Raw genomic sequence first — 17,562 nt, 5'->3', positions numbered from 1 at the left:
TACCTTCCGTAAACAAGTTTGATTACTCCTTGAAAATTGATCATGTTAGTGACATTATTTATTGGAGATTTGCTCAGAATAAAATAAATTTTATTTTTTGTCTAACCATTGAAAAAGACAATTTTTGTTTTTATAAATTTTAATTCACTACTATCATATTATTTTTTAAAGATAAATATTATGATAAATTTTTATTAATTTTTAAATATTATATTATTTATTTTTAATAATTTATTTTTTACACAAAAATTTATTAATCTCTAAATATTATATTATTTTTTTTAATAATTAATTTTTTTAAATAAAAATCTATTAGTCTTTAAACGTGTAATTATTTATTTTTAATAATTAATTTTTTAAGGTAAAATTTATTAGTCTCTAAATATTATATTATTTATTTTTAATGATTAATTTTTTGAGGTAAGATTTTTAATCTCTCAATAATATATTATTTGTTTCTAATTCATTAAAATTAACTTTATTTATATAAGTAGTTTTAATGTTTTTCCTTTAATTTGTGAATAAAAAAAATTCTCTTTTTCATATTAAAAAAATTTAAAGATTATGTATACTTAAAATAAAAAAAAAGTGATTTTAAAAAAATTAAATATGTAAATACATACACATATATATTTATATTGTATTATATTTGTATAAATTAAAATAAAGAAATTATGTTTTTCTTTTAATTTGTATAATTAAAGCTTTTATTTAACATATTGTTATTAATTATTGATCTAAGAAGAATTATTAACTTCTTAAGGAAAAAACTCAAAATTTTGATAAAAACACTTTTTCTATTAAATCACAAATATTTTGATGATTTGAATTTATTAATTATACATATATTAATATATTTATTTTTAAATATTATTTGAAATTAAATTTATACTTAAAAATATATAAGTACTATAATAAAGATAATAAATTTAATTATATAATATATTATATTATTAATTCTTTGCCATATTAAAGTATTTATACGATGAATTAAAAAATTTTAAGTCCTCGATTATAAATTAAGAAAATAATAATTTATAAAACCAAAAAAAAGAAGAAAACAATGTCCCACATCGTTTTCACGGACTTGAAAGGTGACGATTTTTCTATAAAAGACAATTCTCTTTTTTTTTTTTTTGCATTTCAAGTAAATAGTGGAGTCCAAATACTGGGCCCACTAGTTATAGCTTATTTTTTAAATTATATTATTTATTTTAAATAATATTTATTATTTTTAGTAATGTAAATAAATTTCACTTAAATTATAATAATAAATAAATATTATATTATTAAAGTCAAATAATTGCAATCATATTAATAATTAATGATACGAAGAAATTAATATATAATGATAAAATAATTTATTTTTAAAATTTATTACTAGAGATAAATTTATTTAATTTTAAAAGTAAATTTAGAAATTTTAATATAGACAATTTAATTTGTAATTAAAAACAAATTCAGGAGTAAATAATATAATTTGTTAAATTTTTTTTGTCTCTATAAGTTATTAATATAAATAAATATATTTATATTTGAAAGTTAAACCAATTTCAAATATATATTTATCTCCATATCTATCTCTAATTATATTTGAGAAAAATAATAAATAGAACAAATAATTATTTATTTTTAAAATATATAGAGATAAATAAATAATTTTTTGAGTTAAAATTTTTTATCTCAATATAATAATTTTGATATAGTGATTGTTTCAATTATATAATAATTTTTAATGTTATTTTAATTTTAGTCTAAATATATAAATTTATTTTTTATTTTTTTTAAAAAAGAAAAATACTTATTAAAAAGAAAAGTCTTGTACCATTTCTATCTTTTAAATTATTCTATCTCACACCTTAACTTAGGGGTGTGCAAACGGTCGGTTCGGTTTCGAACCGAACTGAACAGATAAAATCGAAAATTGAAAATCAAAAATTTTAAAAATCGAACCGAACCGATTGATAAGAGAAAATCGAATCGAATCAAACCGATAAATATCGGTTCGGTTTTAAACCGATCAAACCGAAATTTATAAAATTTCATATTTTTAACATTAAATCTAAATAATAAAAATATAAAAACAAAAAAAATTAGAAATCAAAACTCAAAAATCTTAAGGTTCGGTTCGATTTTTTTTGATTTCGGTTCGGTTCGATTCAATTTGGTTCGATTTTTTTATTTCCTATATATATTAATAATTTCGGTTTGGTTCGGTTTTTTTGATTTTTTTATAAAAATAATCGAACCGAACCGATTAATTCGAAATTATCAAAATTATAAATCAAACCGAACCGATTAAATTTTAAAACCGAATCGATTGAACCAAATTAATCGATTCGATTCGATTTTTCGGTTTAAACCGAAAACTGCACACCCCTACCTTAACTTGTAAAAAGTGAAATTAAGTGAATTTTGTATTTTTCCTATTAGAATTGTGCGATGCAGTTGTGCTAATGTGTTAAAATGATGCTAACATAAATCAATTAACCAATAATTACCTTACATATGTATCATGCATTTTTTTTAAACAAAAATAATGCGCAAGCAAATTTGATGGCAAAATTGTGATTTTCACAAAGCTATGGACAAGTTTGTCAAGATAATGACATTGGAAAAATAGAAAAAGCCAAAAGCATTTTTCAAGATTATGATATTGGAAAAATAGAAAAAGCCAAAAACATAATTTTAACTCCTGACTTCTACCTAAAAGGTTTAATGGCATATAGACCTTTGAAAATATTCTATTTCATACTTAAAATTTTAAAAAATAAAATTAAGTGAATCAACCTTACGCTCTTAATCAATATCAAAATTGAAGAAGAAATTGAATTAATTAAGGGTGTCAACTAAGATTTTTTTGTTAAGAGTCAAGGGTTAACTTATATATTTGACGTTCTTAAATTTATTAAATTATGAAAATTGAGAAGTGAGATGAACTTTTTAAAGTTAAGGGTATAAAATGTAGTATTTAATTTATAATGTCTACAATATTTAATTTAAAGTTAAGAGTATAATACATATATAGTATTTCCTAGTCTACAATAGGGGAATAAAACATGTATTTAATTTACAATTTAATTAAAATTACTTTAAATTCTATTTTAATAGGCAGGCCAAACTTCGATTGCCATGAAGAGTTAACTTTCAATCTGTATATACTATTCATGTGACTGTTTACTTGATTCTAGTTTCTTGCTTTGGTCGTTCATCCTGAGATTTACAGAATGGGTTTCTCAATTCAATTTCATTAATTCTTCATGGCTCAAACTAATTTAATCAAACCTAAACTAAGAATCTTGTAATTTATATTACCATTTTTTTTTTTTGAAATTGATGCAACTTTGACCCTTAAATCCTCTTTCTTCTTAGTTAAAAATATAGCAATAATAAAATATTAGAAAATTAAAGAAAGAATTTATTTTCGTTTGATATTCTTAAGCCTTCAAACTTCCACTTTCCCCCTCCTTTTTGTTCCCCTGTTAGTTAGGGGTGTGCAAACGGTCGGTTCGGTTCCGAACCGACCCGAACCGACAAAACCGAAAATAAAATATCAAAATTTTTAAAAAACGAACCGAACCGATTGATAAGAGAAAACCGAACCGAATCGAATCGATAAATATCGGTTCGGTTCGGTTTTAAACCGATCAAACCGAAATTTATAAAATTTCATATTTTTAACATTAAATCTAAATAATAAAAACATAAAAACAAAAAAAATCAGAAATCAAAACTCAAAAATCTTAAGGTTCGGTTCGGTTTTCTTTGATTTCGGTTCGGTTCGATTCAATTTGATTCGATTTTTTTATTTCCTATATATATTAATAATTTTGGTTCGGTTCTGTTTTTTTGATTTTTTATGAAAATAACCGAACCGAACCGATTAAATTTTAAAATCGAATCGATTGAACCGAATTAATCGATTCGGTTTGATTTTTCGGTTTAAACCGAAAATTGATCTCCCCTACTGTTATCAAAATTATAAACCGAACCGAACCGATTAAATTTTAAAACCGAACCGATTAAATTTTAAAACCAAATCGATTGAACCGAATTAATCGATTCGGTTTGGTTTTTCGGTTTAAACCGAAAACTGCTCTCCCCTACTGTTAGTTGGTTGTTCTTAGAGTTGCTAAGGTTTAATTTAGTTAGGCATTGTATAAGGGTACTAGAGAAAAAGAAATGAAGAAGGGGAGAAAATAGGAAGAGAAAAGAAGAGAGAAAGTAAAGAGAGAAAAAGGGAGGGAGAGAAGGTTCCAGAAAGGGGAATTTTTTTTTTTAATAAATTGAGATTTTATTAAAAACAAAAATGAAAATTGAAAAAAGAGAAAACCACCAATTGAAGGACCCATCAATAGGTCCAACCCCTTGCACCTAACTAATAGACTAAATTCGATTGGTAAAAATCCACAACAAAACAAGCAACAAAATAGACTAGCATAGCTAAGAGAAACAAAAGCATAGGGTTTTAATCAATCTAAGCAAAGAAAATAATCAAAAAGAGAGAAACCATCACTAAGAAAATGTGCATTCGAGGGAGAAAATTTTAATCCTCCCTTAAATTTCTCTGCTTAAAGCCATTCAGTGGCCGAATGTAACCTAAATTTGAATTTTAATTTATGCTATGCTCTTACTCCATCCTTAACATATTCTTTGTTAACATCATTGTGTATTGTTGCCCTCACTAGGAGTAATATTCTATCTTTCTAGACTCATATTCTGACCAACCTAAGTGAAGGGTATTATACATATTAACTTAACTAAATACAATTGCTTATAAAAAAACTTAATTAAATCCAATTAATGTTCCCTAACTAGGGTCCTCAATACTCTTACATCTTGGTGTCCCACTACTAATTACTCATTAAAGTTTGTCTAATTATACAAATAAATCACTATTAGCAACCTGGCTAACCTATTATACCAAACACCAAATTGGAGTTTGAATTTTTGTTTTCAAATTCCGTAAATGTGTCTATGTTACTCAAAAATATAGAAAACACATTTAATATTGGAAGCCTTCCAAAGTCAATCCTAAGCTCAAATTTCCGAGTGGAAAAATATTGTTTCAGAGAATTTTTTCAAAATGAATATACCTATATGAAAGTCACTATAAATCGAGTTAGTTTTGTTTTGGCTTTTTTGTAAATAATTATTTAAAAAATAAAATTATATAATTAAATTAACAATTTAATAATAGAATGCATATTATATACATAGTGAAAACATTTTTAAATTTAAATTACTATTTTCTTTTTTAAGTCTTTTTAAATTAAATAAATATTTTGAGTTAAACTAATAAGAAAACTCTAAGCATATAAAAATGAATGAATTATGTGATCGGAACAAGAACAGTAAGTCAAAAATAAGTAAATTTTAATATTTGTATTTTTTTAGTTTTATTTTTTTTATTATGTAAGATAGAATAACATATTTAATTTTTATGCACTACATCTATCAAGATTAGACAAAGATAAATTGTTTTTGTTAAAATTAAAATATTTTCAAAATAGAAAAATCACTCATTTAATATAGAGATAAATCAATTTGCTAACCAAATTAACTTATTTTTCCCTACCTCTATAATTTAGATAAAGGTATTTAATCTTTTTTTTTTTATAAGCCACGAAATTATTAATGAAATAAAAGGTCAGGAAAAACTTAATATGAGGCAATAAGCTAAACCTAGCCATCAGGCTCCCCCATACACCTAGTCTTAAATGCACATGTTAAGTGAAAAAAATCTGACAAAAAAAAAAAAAAATTGCAAAACAAATCACAAAACTAGGAGAGAACCAAAAGGCAACGTGAAGACAAGTTACCTATAAACGGTACACAAAACAAATTAAGTCCTTGAACTCTTGCTGCATCAAAGAAAAGCAATGAACTTATTATATTTGCCAGTTCCAAATTTTGCAAGATGATCAGCTAGCATGTTTCCTTCCTATTTCGTGTGGGTAAGACTGACCAAAGGAAAAGAAGACAATAAGTTCAGGATATCATTGATGGGGTTGTTGAATCTTTGTGGTTAAGTGGAATGTTGTGCAAAATCCTACAAGTACACGAATATTTAACAAGTAATAAAGTAATGAGTAGAGTATTGTTTCCACGAAAATTGTGTTTAAGTACAAAACTATACAACAATTATAATTATCTAGACTATCAAATTCAAAGGAGAATTATAAACTAAACCAATTATGACAAGAAGATAAATGAGAGTAGATTAATTAAACTAAAATATCAATGAGTAAAAAATTCCAGAACAAGGAGTTCACACTTCAATCAATCACAAACTTAATCTAACCTATTCAATAATTGGATGATTATCGCTTTGAAGGAAATTAAACTTAAATTATCTTAAGTCCTCTTTCAAGGCACTTAAGTTATACCTTAATTAACTTAAATTTTATTTTCATGGCGATTAAATTAATTAGAATCCCTTAGACTTTAGCCTATCTCTAAGTCAAAAATCCTAAACTCAAAATCTTGTTATTCCAATATTAATCTTTATTTTTCAATCCTTCAATTAATGTTTATAATTAATACTAAGTGGGTACCAACACATAGTATGGATTAGGAATACAAGAAATTGAATTAAAGAACAAAATCCCAGATTTATTGAAATAGAATTAAATTAAATTCATAACTGAATTGAAAGTGCTACATCTCTAACTCTAAAACAAAGAAAACTACTAATTCATGGTGAGTTCTACAATCAAACTTGAAATAAGAAAATAAAAGAACATCAAAAGAAATAGAATGAAGAAAGTCATAATGAGAATTTACAGTTTAGACTTTTAGAACTTTGGTTGAAAATCTATTTTGGAAATCTTGCCAAACGATGTCTTCCTAGGTGAAATTGCTATGCTTGAGTGTAAAGAAATCAATCCCCCTTCCCCTTTATTCCTGACTTATTATATTTATATTTAGTGTAAAAGTCATCAATTCAGAGTCCTAGCAGCCTTAGAAGTCCTTTTAGGTCAAACAAAAAGAAAAAAAAGGCGAATTGAGACTTTCTGCTAGTAGCCATTACACGACCCATGTAGCATTGCACAGATCAGGGCCGTGTAATGCTCTGAACTACATTGCATTGATCTTTTTGGAGCTACAGAACATTACACAGGGTAGGGAGGACTACACGAGGTAGGATACATGGCCCATGTAGTTACTCTTCCACAAGGTTAAGTTGCACGGGCTGTGTACCTTGTTTGAACACCCGGTGCAACTCTTTTAGCCTTCCATTTTTTGCTTTTTAACTTTCCAAACTTCTCCGCACTTGTCCTTGGCTCTAGGATTGTATCAAAACACCTGATATATATAAAAATCAAAAAATTAAGCTAGATCAACATGTTTTCGAAAATATAATAGAATTTACTAATAATTAACTAATTAAACATAAATTAAATGCAATAATTACTACTCCTAAATGCCTATATAATGTAAGTGCATCATGGAATGACCTTGGATCTATGAAATTATGCACTTAGAATCAGTTTCAATAATGATATCCAAAGTGCAAAGGTAGATAGGCACGAGTCCTTAGAAAGTGTCCATGCTTTGTGAATGGCTTGGACTTCAGCTTCACTAGCATCAATCAATCCCACAAGACAAGAAAATAGCCATCTAACAACACCATTTTCATCACCACTAAGACCGGGATTGCCCGTAGAGGAACCATCTGTGTTTCATTTGAATGAATTAATAGGTGGAGGTTGTCACTCTAAGGATGGTTTATATGGTTTCTTATTAACCCAGAATTTTATGGCATTAGCTTCTTGTAATAGATGCAATCTAGAATATGGGAAATGATCATTGATGCTTTTTATCCAAATCGAGACTCTATGAAAGATAATGCAACAGAGTGTGAGATGACAAGGCTGCTTACCTTTGAAAACAACATCATTTAGGCCCAGCCATAAAGATCAAACAATTGTGAAGACAAGACATGACGAAAAATCAGATTGCATTTTTCTAAAAACTATTGCACGCTATTACAAAAAAAAAAAAAAAAACAGGTGGATAAATTCTTTGGAACACAATAATAGATGACCCACCAATGTAGAAAATGGTTCCAAATCTTCCATGAGAAAGAGCAGTGCAGTAGGAGATGATTTAAGGTCTCTTCAAAGCAGCCATATAAAGGGCAAGTGTTCTCAGCTATGAGGAAAATGCCAATCTCAAAAAGCTAGTCAAAGACAAGAATTCTACCCCAAAAAGCAAACGATGCAAAGAGATTAGTTTTGGGCGGTACCAAATTGAGCTAAACAAAGGAATGATTGGACTACGGTAAAGAGTTATTCATGACCACAGCTTCATACAGAGAATGGATAGAAAACACACCCTTAGATCAAGTTTTCGAATGTATTTATCAGACTTTAAGGGACAAATGGACTTACTATTAACCATTTGCAAGAGGGAATTCAAGTTTTGAAATTTCCTACCAGTAAGACTTCTTGTCCAATATAAGTTCCACCTTACCATTTTCCCAGCATCTAAGGGAATTAGTTTTAGTATCTTTATCACAAGAAAGGAAGAACAAGCTTGGGAATACATTCTTCAAAGGTTCATTTGTTATCCACGGATCATGCCAAAAAGAGAAAGAATCACCATCTCTAAGGTTAACCCCAATGTTAGATATAATAAGCTGAGAATTAAGATCATTAATAGCAACTGTAGTTGGATATTATGCCGCACCTTAGAGAGATTGGGATTGGTTGGAAAGGTAAGCAAATCAGCTCTTTGAGATCCATACTTGCTTTCAGTAACAAGGTGCTGCAAGGAATTAAGCTCAAACTAATATCTCCATATCCATTCAAATAATAAAGCTTTATTGTGCAAATTGATGTCAAGAAAGCCCAAGCCCCCATAATTTTTGGGTAAAAGAATGGTTGACCAATTTAGCATGTGGATTTTTTTGTTCCGCTTATTTTTGAACCAAAAGAAATTCCCAATTAATTTATTCAATTGTCCCACAACATTATTAGGAATTTTGATGATAGAAAGACAATAGAGACATAAAAAAGAGATGCATAATTCAATTAGCACAAGTCTCCCAGCTTGAGAAAGAAGACACCATATTATTACAGTCTACAGAAATTCCTTACAAGTATGGACCTACAAAATAGATAACAAATGTGTCAAAAGTCCACCAGGGTGTTGTCGGTGAGATCTGATCTTTTTATATAGGATTTAGACAATGGTTGGTTATGGTAAGTCAACTATGTAATTATATGGATATTATTAGCTAGCATAATTATAACATTATATTTTTATTTATAGTGCATAATTATAGGTATTGTTATATTTGGTAATCCCACTAAGATTGCTTATCTTAATCAAGATTATTTCCTTTTATTGAGTGGGTCTTACAATGGTTGAACTAACTAAACGAACCTCATAACCGAATCATTAAATATGTTTAGGCTCATAGATTATCTAAAAACCCGAGTGACAAGGTCAAATATATATATATATATATGCCCGCAGCCCCCCCCCCCCTCCCGACCTTCGAGTATGAATCTTTAGGTTCATTGTGTTTAGACAATAAAGTTTTGTCCATCGCCTTATAATTTTTGGAGTGTGGACTATCGCTTTAAACTTGATCATGGTGAACTATTGTCTTAGATGGATTTTCACCTTTCAATTGCTTAGCCTGGCAAACTATCACCTTAGGTGGACTTACACCTTCATTTGTTTAGCCTGGCGAACTATTGCCTTAAGTAGACTAAGCACTTTTATTTTTTAGCCTTGGAGGACAATTGTGGATGGGTTAAGTACCCTCAGTTTATTTAGCCTGACGTACTATAGCCATGGATAGGCTAAGCACCCTTAAGTTGTTGAGCTTGGTGGACTATCGCCTTATAACCATTGGTTCTCTGGTGGACTCTATAGCCTTTTGAGATTTTTCTGAAAGAGGTCTATATATTGATTTTGACTAACAATAAATTAAAAGTTTTCTTGCTTAGCGAAGACTTTTAATATTTATGAGTGCATGTGTGTCATATGAGATAAATCATGTACTTGAAATTGTAACATTTTTTGCAAAAGTTAAGTAAAAAATATCAAAGGCAATATTTGAGAAAATAAAGCAAATAAACTACAACATAATTTAATATGCTTCCACTTAAAACTTAACATGTAATTGAACTTGTACTATTTCTTTCAATTAATTTTAGGAGTTAATTTCAAAAATTGACATAGAAATAAACAAATACTATCAAGTCTCCAAAAGGAAATGAGTATAAAATGATAGTCTTAATTCCACAAAGTAGAATTAAATATTGAAATTAAAGTATGCAACTTAATCTGCCAAGAGAAGGACCAATGGATATGCAGGGGTATGGAACGAATGATGGAAAAATTATAATCACAAAATTTTGGGCTACTCATGTGATGGCAAGACGTTAATTAATGCAATAATTCCATGCAAACCATGTGATGATATCTTGTAAAAAAATTCTAAGGCAATGTCTTCCTTTAATCAAAACAGTGGCAATGTTGGTAAAGAAAGGTGACAGCCTTGTAATATTGAGCAAAGCATAATGGCTTTCTCTTTATTCATTCATATTATTATTATTATTAGGGAAAATTATAAAAAAGAACCTTATGGTTTCACCCATTTTTTACTTCAAGTTTTGTGATTCACTTTGTAACAAAGTGGTGCCAGAGGTTTTACTCCGTTAGCAAACCAAAATTTTCTTTTATTCTCCTTTAATTGTATGCTGATGTGGATTAAAAAAGTAATATAATAATATTTTTAATTACATTTCCCACGTTAACCCTTCCTTACATTCTCACTATAAACCCAAGGTCCAATCATCCCATCTCCCCCAATACCCTCTCCTAGGCATCCAACACCACTCTCTCTCTCTCCCTCTTTGTATACACACACATATACTTATTCTTTTAGGACAACATAAGGCATTTGGCAGGTGTCTCTGGTTGGAGCTCTTTAGAAAGCATAATGGTTGGTGTGCCTATGATTTGTTGTCCTTATTGTGTTGCACCATAAGCATTTTATGGGTTTCTACTCTCTTGGTTGCTCTATAACACAACATTCCAAAGACTAAATGATCTAATGAAATCTAAAGGTGGTAAGAAAAAGTCTAGCAGTAGTAAATCCTTATTTTATGAAGCTTCTCTTGATTACAACATTGAAGATGTTTGGCCCCACAGTGGAATCAAGAAGTTTTGATTTGCTTCTTACTTTAACTGTGTGCGAAAGCCATCCTGAGATCTTCTAAGTGTTGACCTTGTAGCTTTTTCTTATATTTCTATTATCTTTAATCTACATTTCTTTTTTACTTTGCTCGATCCCCGGTTCTTGTCCTCTAGAATTCTTATTTATTACTTTAAGGCAAGATGGCCTTGTTTGTCCCTGCTATTAGATTTGAAGGCTATGAAAAGAGGCTTGAAGTATCCTTTTCTAAGCCTAGCTTCTTTATTGATCTTAGAGGGATGGGCCTCTGGTCTCTATCCAAATCTCAAATAGTTGAGATTCTCAAACCAGCTAAATGCACTGTTATTGATTCACTTTCAAATGATCATGTTGATTCTTATGTTCTTTCTTGGTTGTTGTTCTCTTTTTTTTTTTTAATTAATTCATTATTCCAAAAAATTAGTAAAAGTTCTATTTAGTGCAGAAAAAAGCTAGATCCTAAAGCCTATGTGATTTATAAGGAGCACAGATCAAGATAAAAGGGTAACATGTTCACATATAGTAATGATGAATTTTGTTTTGAAAATGAGCCTCTTAGTCCCATATGTGATAAATTTGTAATGATGATAAGCTTAGAGAATCAAGTGTCATTAACGGTTCAAGTAAGAAACCAAAAAATCAAGGTGGTTCACTTGATGACTCAAGCCATCATTTTGGACCCTCACCACTAGTAGTAAGAAACAAACATATACAGTTTTTTGGGTTTATGCTTAGCTTCTTGATAGAAAGAAAGTTATATATCAATAAACTAAAACTTTAGTATAATTCTACTTTAGTTTAAAATTTTAGGTTCTGCCATTAATGATGACGAGGAGTAGGTGCTAGTGATGATGGGAGGAGGAGGAGGAGGAGCATGCTACTTTTTTTTCATTTTTTTTTAATTTTCAATTATTAAAAACGTATTTTAAAATAATATAATATTACTATTTTAATCCACGTCAGCATATGACTAATGGAGAATAATGGAAAGTCTTGATTTGCTAATAGACTGAAACCTCATGGTACCACTTTGTCACAAAATGAACCACACACCTTAAAGTAAAAATGAATGAAACTACATGGTACTTTTTTTGTAATTTTCCCTTATTATTATTATTATTATTATTATTATTATTTTTCTATAGACAGACATGATGGCAATAAAGAATTTGTGCAACTAGCAAATTAATGGTAGATGGCAAATTTATAATAATAAACTGATGGCAACATAAAATGCAATATCACAATGCCCAATTTCTCATCGATTACAAACAACGTAAGAAAAATAATCGAAACTGTAAATAATTTAGTTCTTATGATTTTTTTTTTTACTGTCAAATTTTTATAAAATGAAATATGAAAATATCGCCTGAAGCGCATGGGTTATATATAGGCATGTAATAGCAAAGAAGAAAAAGTGATACAATAATAAAGCATTTATACTTAATACAAGAAGAATGTAATCAATTGATCTTCTAATACGATATAAAGCTCTCAGGCAAATTTAAACAAAACTCATGTGACTGTAAATAAATTTTTTAGATCATACCTGAGTAAATTTAGAAATTTCTTAAGCATGATAAAAAATTTTTGGTTGGATCGTTGCAAACCACAAGCCATCTCTTACTTGGTTCATTCTCCCATTTTGAGTTCAGAATATAAAGAATATGAGAAAGAGACACAGCTTCTTGTGTTGATTCCCATAGACAGCACCACTTTGCGATCCATGAAAATTCCTTGCAAGTATGGAATTACAAAAAAGAAAATAAATGAGTTAGAGTTCCACTGGGGTGTTCTCGATGACAGCCCTTCGACTCTCAAGTTAAAGCTGATAAGAGAGAATAGTGTATTAGATTGATTAGAGAGAAGAACATACCTCAATAGATGATCTGATCTCTTAATGTAGGATATAGACACTGATTATTTATGGTAGTTAATTATGTAATTATATGGATATTATTAGCTAGCATAATTATAGGGTTATATTTTTATTTATAGTGCATAATTATAGGCATTATTATATTTGAAAATCCCACTAAGATTGCTTATCTTTAATCAAGATTCTTTCATTTTATTGAGTGGATCTTACAGTGATTGAACCTACTAAATGAATCTAATGGCTGAATCATTAAATATAATTAGACTCATAGACTATCTGAAAACCCGAGTTACTAGGTCAAGAAAAAAAAAAAAAAATATATATATATATATACATATTGGGGAGCTATATCACACCCCTTATGAAAACCAAACAAATAGTTGAGTGTATCTCTCATTTAGTAAGAGATTGGTTGTCTTTTTTCTTATAGTTTTCCCATTTCAATTGTTGATTTAGTGGCCATCTCTTGCCTTTTGGGGAGGGGAAGGCTCCTCCCTACACTAAGAGGTGGTTTCCTTCCTCTCCCCTCTCGGTTGGGCTATGTATAGTTTTGATTTGTGTTGTAGGTGTTGGTTTGTAGATTTTGAGCTACATGGAGAAGGATTCTATGCAAATCAACTATTTGAAGGTTCAATACTATTTCTAAGGGTTCTTTATCTATTGGTTAGCTCCTCTAAGGAGATGATGGGACTGATCTATTGATGGTCATCGGGTTTCTCGTTTGCCATGCCTTTCCAGTGTTTTCAACCTTGGTCCCTAGTCCACTTACGCCTTTTGCTTGCTATCTAACTCATCTATTCTTATGGGATTGTCATCTATGTATAGGGAGCCCTAGTAGTTAGAGTATTCCCTAATGTGTGCTTTTATGAGTCCTGTGTAGCTCCCCCTCTATTGGTCGGCGATTTAGTGATTTTGTTTATCCTATTGCTTAGGCTGCTTGAATTGTGGATTTGTGTTTTACTCATTCTAGTCATAGTGCTCTATATTGTTAAGGCTTTGGGCTCTCTATTTATGGGCTTGTGTGTTAGAGTTATGTAACTAGACTTTTATTAGTGGCAATAGGCCTTTTACTCTGGCTCTTATTAAAAAATAAATAAATAAGTAAACCTTAAGTCTTAGTCAACATCAAAATTAAAGGAGAAATTGGACTAATTAAGGGTACTAGGCTTTTTTGGTAATGATCAAGGATTAATTTATATGTGTGAGCTTCTTAAATTTATTAAGTCATAAAAGTGGCCAAATTAACAAAGGGGTGATATTGAAAAATTAAATTACCAAAAGGGGGGTGGGATATGAACTATTTACCAAAAAGGGGTAAAAATTGATGAGTTGTCAGAGAGAGAGAGAGAGAGAGAGAGAGAGAGAAAGGGAGACTCAACTATGACTAGCGTCTAAGGATCAACATAAAATTAAATTAATTTATGCGGACTGAAATGGAAAAAAATGATGTTGAAAATAGGAAAAAAAAAAAACATGTGGCAGCAAGATGCTACCATAAGTGGCGACCAAGATGTACCTAGATTCCCTCTTCCCCCTTGTCTAGCTTAAAGTGAAATGCCCTTACTTTAGGTAGTCCATATATTCTACTGTTTCGATGACTAACGTCTATTCGAATAGCTAGAATATCCGGAACTATACTTAAACTAGGGTGAGGAGACATAAATTGACTGAATAAAGATCAAGTAAAATTAAGAAAAAATAAAAGAAGTGAAGTGCAAGTAGGTTAAAGGAGCCGGGGTCACGGCGATGGGTAACCCTAACGGGAAGCGACTGTAAAGACAATTGCCAATCTCAGACCCATGGAAAAACCCTGTGAAACAAATATGGGGACTCAATAAGAGGATTTATAAGGTTCAAATGACAATAAAAATACCAAAGAAAATCCAAGAAAATTATGCCAATCAGTAAAGACAATTATAACTCGATAAACATAACGAAGGACCTTTTGGTTATTTCACCTTCAGTGTTGAATTTTGACCTAAATGTTAATTAAAATGAGAGAGATTAAAACACATAAAATGAATTAAAATCATGAAATATACAATGGAAATGGGAAAAGAAAAGAAAAGAAAAAGAAATTAAATTATCATGTAAGCATGACATAAGATGACATAATTAAAATTTTAAGCCAATCACATATATATATATATATATATAAGAGACAAAGTAAATTAACTTATCCTTATCACTTTGCTTCTTCTTCTTCCTTTTTTTTTAGCTAGGCCGAACCACCATGGAAGGGAATCTCCTTCCATTTTCAAGCTTTTAAGCTTGATTTCCTTATGCTTCTTACCCTAAAATCCCTAAGCCCTTCACTAAAAATCAATCCCACACCTTGAGGAAGCTAGTGGTAGCCAGGAATTGAAGAAATTTTGAAGTTTTACAAGACCAAATTTGGCTCCAAAAAGGTTAGTGCACTATCTATACCTCTCTTCTTCTTTAAGCATGGTTAGTATGTTCAATTAAGTTAAAATTTCATGAAATTAATAACAATACCATGAGCAATTAGAACCCTAATTTTTGGCAACCTTAAGAATTGGGAGGATTTGATGATTTTAATTGTTCTAAATTTGTTAGTGATGGTATGTGATGAGTGTATTTAAGTTAGATTGTGAATTTCATGTATTCTGCATGAGTTATGAAAATTGAAATTAGGGTTTTGACCTAACTTTGGAAATTTTGTGTATGACTTGAAATTGATGATGTTGAGATCAATTATTGACTATTAGAAGTGCCATGAATGTGAATTGAAGTTTGGAAGTTGGGTGGAATTGATATTGGGAGTGTTGAATTTTCATGCAGAATTTTGGACCTATGAGTCTAGTGTGGTCTTTAAGCCATAAGTAGAATTATGTTGCTCCAATTGGTGTGAGGCCAATTGGAGATAAAACTAGGGTCATAATGCCCCATTTTTCATGAAGATACCACGCCTAAAAACTATCCTTAACTTGACCTAAAAACTGCTTGAATTCGGGCAACCCTAATCTAGACTAAGAAAAATGACCAAATGAACAGTAAATGTTCAAATGGCCATAACTTACTCTAGAAAGGTCAGAATGACCTGATTCTTGAACCATTGGAAAGGTTAGACATAGGAGCATATTTTTTATAAAGAATACAAAGCCCAATTATGCCTCTAATCTAACCAATTTGTTAGAATAAATTAGGTCAATAACTCTAACTAGAACCAAATTGACTTGAAATTCTGGGTTTAGACCCGACTAGTTTTAGCAAAAATGTCATAACTTGGTCCACAAAGCTGCAAATGTAGTGAAACTAAAGTCAAAATATCTATAAGACCTAAACTACAATTTTAGTGTTTTGACCAAAAATCAGAACCTAATGGAACTTAGTCAAATTGTTAGGACAAGTCAGCAAGCCAAAACCTAAAACTGAACCAAAAAACCACTTGACCCCAGAACAGTATATATACCATAACTTTTAGTAGGAAACTCCAATTGGGATGAACCAAGCTGTTCGGAAACCTAAGGAACAAGACTCTAACTTTGATTTAGAAACCTTTCTCAAGTTTTGAGTGTAAGAATCCTAAAATAGGAGACAAAGTTACTGACCTAAACCTGGAATCTTAAAGGCACAGGGTACATGAGTCCAGTCCAGTTAATTGACTATAACTCATTCTATATAACTTGAAAAATTGTAAATCTTAAATCTGAGTGACCCTCAAACATAGGGTAATAACTTATATGAAGAACATTAGACCTAAACATTATGGTATCATGCCTAAATTACTAGACAAAGATTTACTCCAGAAGCTGCCTCATTCTAGAACCAGAATGAGCCAATTGGATATTTGACCATAACTTGAGTTCTAAAACTCCAAATGATATGATTCAAAAAAGAAAATAAATACAAGACATAAAGGAACAACTTCCATGAAGGAAGAGTGGCCAAACAGTGGCTGCATCTTGACCAATTTGCTAAGTGAAGTTAAGACACCAAATCTGGACTTTGAGAAAGGTTTATAAAATGACTTGGCATGTGATATAAAAGCAACCAAAATGATTTGTTAAACATAAAAGTGATATGAATATGCATGTGGGACTTATGTTTCCTATTACAAGTGATATGGTAATGCTATGAAACACAACTAATACATAATATGAACTAATGAAACTATAAATATTTAATAATGCCACTTTACCCAAAGTATACCTAGACTTATATATATAAAGCATGGATCGATTGGTATACCAATTAGGGACTACAGATTGCAGTACTGCCCACATGAATGATCATTGATAGACAATATATGTCTAAGATGATTGTTCTACTGACTTTATGCCTGCCCGTTGGCCATAGTGCCTATTATCATTACTGGCTTTATGCTTGCCTGCTGGCCTTGTGCCTGACATGACCGTTATATACATGTTAGATATATGAATGTCTAACTAGTATACTCCCATGTATCCAGTCTCTATAGTCTGTCATAGGTTACTTGGGCACAGATAAGAGTAATAAGCCTTAA

The sequence above is a fragment of the Hevea brasiliensis genome, chromosome 14, assembly GCF_030052815.1.
Source record: "Hevea brasiliensis isolate MT/VB/25A 57/8 chromosome 14, ASM3005281v1, whole genome shotgun sequence".
Taxonomy (NCBI): Eukaryota; Viridiplantae; Streptophyta; class Magnoliopsida; order Malpighiales; family Euphorbiaceae; genus Hevea; species Hevea brasiliensis.
The sequence above is the reverse complement of the archived record's forward strand: the minus strand, read 5'-3'. Positions refer to the sequence as shown.